This window comes from Salvelinus sp. IW2-2015, linkage group LG20, assembly GCF_002910315.2.
Source record: "Salvelinus sp. IW2-2015 linkage group LG20, ASM291031v2, whole genome shotgun sequence".
Lineage (NCBI taxonomy): Eukaryota > Metazoa > Chordata > Actinopteri > Salmoniformes > Salmonidae > Salvelinus > Salvelinus sp. IW2-2015.
The window spans coordinates 14,870,149-14,878,330 of NC_036860.1; the positions used below are offsets into that span (position 1 = coordinate 14,870,149).

The 8,182-nt window shown below is 42.0% G+C and overlaps 1 pseudogene; it reads right to left on the reverse strand.

The window, feature by feature from the left end:
• The window catches only part of LOC111981715 (beclin-1-like), a 17,698-nt pseudogene extending 11,313 nt beyond the window's left edge, over window positions 1-6,385 (reverse strand).
• Window positions 6,386-8,182: the final 1,797 nt, after the last annotated feature.

The window sequence follows — 8,182 nt, forward strand, 5'->3', positions numbered from 1 at the left end:
AGCAGTCTCAGTTGAATGACTAGTCTTGAAACCTGACTGACTTGGATCAAAAGTCATTCTGAGAGAGATAGCAGGAGAGCTGGCCAAGGACGGCACGTTCAAGATTTGAGAGAAAAGAAAGAAGGGATACTGGTCTGTAGTTTATGACATCAGAGGATCGAGTGTAGGTTTTTTCAGAAAGGGTGCAACTCTCGCTCTCTTGAAGACGGAAGGGACGTAGCCAGCGGTCAAGATGATTGATGAGCGAGTGAGGTAAGGAGAAGGTCTCCGGAAATGGTCTGAGAAGAGAGGAGGGGATAGGGTCAAGCGGGCTGGTTGTTGGCGGCCGGCCCGTCACAAGACGCGAATTTCATCATTAACAATTAACCTGAATTAGGGCCAGACTAGTTACCATACTTTTCTCACATTGCCATTGACAGTTTTGTCTATTGTCTCTTTTTGGTCCATTTAGATTATTAATGTAGATTGTAACAGAAAAATTTAAAAAATGTTATGGTTAAAAATTTCATGTATTACTGTTACTGTGACTTGTTGTAGGCTCCTAAGTGGACCATAAGGTTAAAAACCAAACCAAATTAAGAAAACTAAACTAAAAAAAGGAAAAAAGAAAAAAGAAAAAAAAAGCTAAGTAACTCGGCCAGAGTGTCTCTTTTGGGTCACTTTTGAAAGTCCCAAGCCCGGATAAAGGAGGAGGGGTGGAATTGTGACATTAAAAAAATCAAGAATCAACAGAAGAAAGTTCATTTGTAGTTCTAAACATATTTAGGGTGTTTTTTACTCACTTTTTGTCTCTCCCACGACGTTATTCCTCACTCCTACAGCGTCCACAATTACATGCACATGACCAATTATGCAAATTAGGCGATGARGTCATTTAGCAACTTCTAGTGACTTTTAGGACAGCTAATAGCTACTTTCCTTACTGAGGAGTTGGCAACACTGCGTGGAACGGTGAACCAATGTGTTTGGTGTTGATATTCTCCGGCAGTAGATTGATTGTGTCATCCCAGCAAGGACGCACTGAGATTATCAGTAGGGCAGCTACATAACTGACAATCATGGCAAAGTACTGGAGACAAAACACATAATTGCGCTTCAAATCTTTGCATGAGATACTAAGCTGGGGTTGGCGTGCACCCGATGTTTGAGATAAAATAACAGCGTTCGTAGGAGAAGCCGCACCACCCTCCCTTCCGTCTGCCTTTTTTTTTCTCCAGCAGTTGGCTGGCAGTCCTCAGTTTTGAGAGAAAGGCTTTTTTATAAYTTGTTGCTTGAGTTGCATCATAAGTTGAACTCTATATATTTCCCAATAATAGAATCAATTTCCCCCCCCCTTTTGGAAGGGCTCAAATGAAGGGGGAGTTTCTATTTTTGATGACCAAAGTTGAAGGCATGCCTGGCTGATACAACACTGTTACGTTTTACACACGTCTAACTGTCAAGTAAAAGAAAGAAGTCATTTTCACTAGGATCATCACTTTTGACTGATTTGATCAGATTTAAATATTTGCTTGGATATTGGARWSGGAGTTTGCTTTSTTATTTGGATGGTTGTCCATATTTTTTCARGAGGCTTTCCCCCAAAATGGAGAGGGAGAGAGACTTAATAGAAATGCATATAAACCGTTTAACCTACTTTTGGTATGACTTTGTGGTTTGTTTGCAAGGAGTTACGTCAAAGATAATTCTCATTCATTGCAAATTGTGCAGTATAACAATCTAAATTCCAACATGACTTAAACAATAGCAAAGTTATTTTAGTATATTGAGAAACATGATTTCACGCTTGAGCATAGGTGTGTTGTTTACCAGAGAAAAGCAGAATAGCCTAACTGGTAATGGTCAAATATACAGAGCCATACAGAGCTAGCTACGTGCTACGTACAAGGCTAGTAACCCAATGACTGCCTGAAGAGCTAATCTCATAAAGTACATTCAGAAAGTATTCACACCACTTGACTTTTTCCACATTTTGTTGTATGGATTAAATTGAGTTTCACTGGCCTACACARAATCCCCCATAATGTGAAAGTGGAATTATGTTTCCTGAGATTTTCACAAATGAATGAAATAAAGGTATTGTGTCAATAAGTATTCAATCTCTTTGTTATGGCAAGCATGAAATTCAGGAGTAAAAATGTGCTTAACAAGTCACAGATTGCATGGACTCATCTGATAAGTGTTTTACAGGATTTTTGAATTACTACCTCATCTCTGTACCCGACACATACAGATAATTGTAAGGTCCCTCAGATGAGCAGTGAATTTCAAACACAGATTCAACCACAAAGACCAGGGAGGTTTTCTCATGCCTCGCAAAGAAGTGCACCTATTGGTAGGTGGGTAAAAAAAAACGAACAGACATTGAATATCCCTTTGAGCATGGTGAAGTCGATAATTACACTTGGATGGTGTATCAATATACCCAGTCACTACAAATATACAGGCGTCCTTCCTAACTCATTTGCTGGAGAGGAAGGAAARCGCTCAGGAATTTCACCGAGGCCAATGGTGACTTTAAAACAATTTAACGGCTGGGATAGAAAACTGAGGATGGATCAACTACATTATAGTTTCTCCACAATASTAACCTAAATGACAGAGTGAAAAGGAAGTCTACCGAATGAAAAATATTCCAACACATGCATCCTGTTTGCAATAAGGCACAAYTAATACTGCAAAAAATGTGGCAAAGAAATATACTTTATGTCCTGAATACAAAGCATTATGTTTGAAGCAAATCCAACAAATAACTGAGTACCACTCCATATTTTCAAGCATGGTGGTGGCTACATCATGTTATGGGTATGCCTGTCATCAGCAAGAATGTTTATGATGAATATAAAAATAAAAGCATTAAGCACAGACAAGCAACTCCAGTGTATGTTTGGCCTTGTGTTTTAGGTTATTGTCCTGCAGAAAGGTTAACATCTACCAGTGTCTGAAAATCCTAGAGGAAAACCTGGTTCAGACACTGGTAGATGTTAACCTTTCTGCAGGACAATAACCTAAAACACAAGGCCAAACATACACTGGAGTTGCTTACGAAGATGACATTGAATGTTCCAAAGTGGCCTAGTTCGATTTTCAAGKCGATTTAAGTCAAAACTATGGCAAGACTTCAAAATGGCTTTATAGCAATGATCAACCACAACTTGACAGAGCTTGAAGAATTTATTTTAAGAATAACGTGCAAATATTGTACAATTATGGTGTGCAACGCATTTAGAGACTTACCCAGAAAGACTCACAACTGTAAATCGCTGCCAAAGGTGATTTTAGCATGTATTGACTTAGGAGGTTGAATACTTAGGTAATCAATATAAACTCAGCAAAAAAAGAAACGTCCTCTCACTGTCAACTGCGTTAATTTTCAGCAAACTTAACATGTGTAAATATTTGTATGAACATAACATTCAACAACTGAGACATAAACTGAACAAGTTCCACAGACATGTGACTAACAGAAATGGAATAATGTGTCCCTGGACAAAGGGGGGATCAAAATCAAAAGTAACAGTCAGTATCTGGTGTGGCCACCAGCTGCATTAAGTACTGCAGTGCATCTCCTCATCGTGGACTGCACCAGATTTGCCAGTTCTTGCTGTGAGAGGTTACCCCACTCTTCCACCAAGGCACCTGCAAGTTCCCAGACATTTCTGGGGAGAKTGAGCCCTAGCCCTCATCCTCACCCTCCGATCCAACAGGTCCCAGACGTGCTCAATGGGATTGAGATATGGGCTTTTCGCTGGCCATGGCAGAACTCTGACATTCCTGTCTTGCAGGAAATCACGCACAAAACGAGCAGTATGTCATGCTGGAGGGTCATGTCAGGATGAGCCTGCAGGAAGGGTACCACAGATTGCCTGTACAGATTGCCCCTACAAGCTCAGTCCGATGATGCTGTGACACACCGCCCCAGACCATGACGGACCCTCCACCTCCAAATCGATCCCCCTCCAGAGTACAGGCCTCGGTGTAACGCTCATTCCTTCGACGATAAACGCATATCCAACCATCACCCCTGGAGAGACAAAACCGCGACTCGTCAGTGAAGAGCACTTTTTGCCAGTCCTGTCTGGTCCAGTGACGGTYGGTTTGTGCCCATAGGCGATGTTGTTCCCGGTGATGTCTGGTGAGGACCTGCCTTACAATAGGCCTACAAGCCCTCAGTCCAGCCTCTGTCAGCTTATTGCGGACATTCTGAGCACTGATGGAGGGATTGTACCTACCTGGTGTAACTCGAGTAGTTGTTGTTGCCATCCTGTACCTGTCCCGCAGGTGTGATGTTCGAATGTACCGATCCTGTGCAGGTGTTGCTACACGTGGTCTGCCACTGCGAGGACGATCAGCTGTCCGTCCTGTCTCCCTGTAGCGCTGTCTTAGGCGTCTCATAGTACGGACATTGCAATTTATTGCCCTGGCCACATGTGCAGTCCTTATGCCTCCTGGCAGCATGCCTAAGGCACATTCATGCAGATGAACAGGGACCCTGGGCATCTTTTGGTGTTTTTCATAGTAAGTAGAAAGGCCTCTTTAGTGTCCTACGTTTTCATAACTGTGACCTTAATTGCCTACTGTCTGTAAGCTGTTAGTGTCTTAACGACCGTTCCACAGGTGCATGTTCATTAATTGTTTATGGTTCATTGAAAAAGCATGGGAAACAATGTTTAAACCCTTAACAATGAAGATCTGTGAAGTTATTTGGATTTTTACAAATTATCTCTGAAAGACAGGGTCCTGAAAAAGTGTATTTTTTTCTGAGTTTATATATATTGTAGCAGGCTCAAGGAGGTGGGGTGTCCACATCACCAAGTTCAAAAACCGAACACGCACACAAAGCATAAATAGAATACAAAGGGGAATTTATTAGGGAGAATTGCACACTGTGGGAAAGGGGGGAATTCAGCAACCAGTTCACAGTCCACAATCCGTTCTCGTTGTCCATTCCGTTCTCCGGGGGTAATCCTAAAACTCGGGTCCTCAGCGAAACCGGTTCGGTACACAGTGGGGTTAATCAGACAGTCCATGTCACAACGAGTAATCACACAGATAATTCTCTCTCTTCTCACACTCTCCATAACACACGTTTCCCTCTGTCCTCTCCCTGTTTGTGCAGTCCGCGTCCTCTTTTATCCTCAAGCACTCCATGGCTTAKTGATCCATAGGATTTCCTTGTTGGGGTAGGAAGTCCATATAAGGCTCGGGGAAGGAGCCAGCAGGCTGCAAGATATCTCCCTTCAATCACCACTCCCCTCACTTCTTCCTGACGTCTGAAACAATATTGATTACCTATTTTTATTTATTTTTACAAAATGTTAGAACTGTAAATATACTTTTCCATAAGGCGTTCTGTGTGGGTCCATTATTGGCATGTTCATATGTGTAATTAACCTGAAAAACCAAATCATACAGTGATATGGGCATTAAATACTGCCACAAGCCTCCTTGTCTACATTTAAATCCACACCAAGAAGTCACTTGCAGTAAAAGGATTGCCTTGTTGAATTTGCCAATGAACAAAAGCACAGCATAATCCCGACGCCAAAGCTTTCAGTAGACACTCAGTGCACCCTGCGAGTGGGGAGACGAAAACAGACAAGACACATGTTCCAATGCTGTTTTTAACCTTATCAGCACAGTAAAAAAACMATTAAAACATGCACAATGTACATTATTCTGTGGCTTGAGTGGGGTTGAACCTKAAACACACAAACCAATTGAAGAAATATAGGTAGAAAAGCAGATTTGTGACTCCACTTTTCCTTCTGGAGCAAAGTAAGACGCATGTGATACATTAGAATCCATTCCAGTACTGCATCTCAGTAGTTCAATGTGTCCCAGTCTCCTTCCCTTCATTTGTACTGATCTTTAAGAATTGAACAGGTCAATTGGAAACATCTGATTCTTTCACCTGTCGAGTGTCATAAGATCTGTGCATAAGAAGGAAAAGAGACAACCAAAAGCCACTTAGCTACTATTAGGACACAATCCTGGGATTTGATAAAAACGTCTCAGATAGCTCCTTTCATAACACCTACTAGACTAGGTGGACTTGGATGTGTACAATTTAACAGTTTATCTTATCCTTTCAAACGGTCAATATGGAAATCAAACAAGGAAACAAGACTTATTGGATTGGAACTCACACCGGTGGTGAATCTCAAAAGTCCTTAATCCAGTCTTCTCCCCACCCTTTCAAAACATCATAGGGAAGCAAGGAAAACATTATAGAAGAACTTTTGAGATTTGGGCCCCACTTGAGCTTGGTCAAAATGAACTTGAGCGCTTTGGTCCACCGCTCCTCCGAGTTGAACTGGGTCTTGATGGAGTACAAGCCGCCACTGCCACCCGTGTCCTCAATCTTGCCCTTCTCCACGTCCATCCTGACCCATAACAGAAAAAAGGTGAGTTAAATCTCAAACCCCCAAGTGTTTGTATATTTCTTGAGGGTTATGAAGGAAACTGGTGCAACATCTACAGCTGCCAACACCAACATTTTTATCTAAAGCTGGGTATGACAAACTAATCAGCAGATTTCTTATGCTTGTGACTATTTGGAGGTAAATGATCATTCAGAGACAATGGATTAAGCTGTCAAAAGCTGACCAACTCCAGTTTTCTGTGTAAGTTAGGCAAGTTATTAAATCAATAGAGCATCACAGTATGAGTCATAATACCCATAAAACATAGCGGTCAAACAAGGAAATGGTTCCAACCGTATTTCCACCATAAWTTTTTTGAAAAAATTCAAATAAGGGATGTGTTTCATGTAGGCTTACTCTTGTGTGATGTTTCAATAACCGTGTAAATATCAGTAGGACAAGGTGACTTATCAATATATTTGCCTGTATTCAGCCTCCCAAAAATGAAATGCTAATTAGTTGCTAATGTGGCTATCATAAAGAACTACAAATGCCATGATGATCTGGACGAGACTGCCAAGGCAAAGGTAAGAATCTCGGAATGAACTATGTTAGCTACATTTTGTAATTAATAAATTGGCAAAATGTCTATAAATTGACAATTCAGAGTTCAGTAATGTTTCACCTCAAAGAAAAGAGGCATGTTTAAATATGAGATAAGGGCAAGCAGTTCAACACAGGTAGGTCACATTCACCATTTTGGGCAGTATATTATGGTCTATTATGACATCACATCCATATAAGAGTGTGAGATTCRAGAAGTCTCCTTATTTGTGAACCAATGATGATGTCACAACTGATCAATAAATTCAAAATGTTCTGTTTGAACATTCTGGTGTCTGATTGCTGAGAATAAAACACTAGTATCCAAAATCTAGCAGATTCRTCCTGAGATATAGTTAACACAGTAGATCACCATAAAATACAGAAAGTGCTACTAGACGAAAACTTAGTTGCAGAACGAGGTTAGAAGAAGGCCACTGTCAATCTCCTTGATGATGAGGAGATTCTTGCAGCCGCTACAGGAAGAAAATGCTTCAACAGGGAACCTTGGAGCTGCCAGTAGCAACTCCGTTCATTCTGCCCTGCCATCTCAACCCAAGGCCACTGAGAAGCTTCCAGCGCTCAAACAAAACAGTTTAAACACCTCCAGAATCCCAGTACTGGAGTTGACTGAAGAAAGAAAGGGTGCTCTGCAGCGACTTGCCAGTTTGAAGGCTGTGGAAAAGAAACCACATCCTCCCTCCAGAATCCCAGTACTGCAGAAGAAGAGGTCCATCTGCAATGGGAAGAGTCAAGGACTGCATGTAGCTCCAACATCTCAGCAGTCAGGGAAGGCTACTGTTCCTCCCATCCGGAAGCCACTGCAACCCATCCGTACCAAGAGGGATCAAACCTGCGTGGTGAAAGACATCTACCTCCATAGTGCCAAGCCATTGAAGGCAGTCCATGGAGCCAATATGGTCGCCAAGATGCCACTGCCTCCCATTAGAGCCAGAGTCACTGTGCCAAACAATGATGCCAAGAAGAAGCCATTCCAGCCAGTCAGACCAGGCAGCCCTCGTCCTGCTGCTTCAACGTACAGAAGGCAGGTTGTGAAGAAACACGTTCAGTTCAAGACTCAGACTCTAACTGTACAGGATCTACCGCCATGCCCCGATGAGATGGTATGGGACGTCTTTTACTCAGAGGCTGAGCAGGTGATGGCATATATGAAGGCCAAGCTGATCAGTGTCACCCAAGAACTGAAACTGATT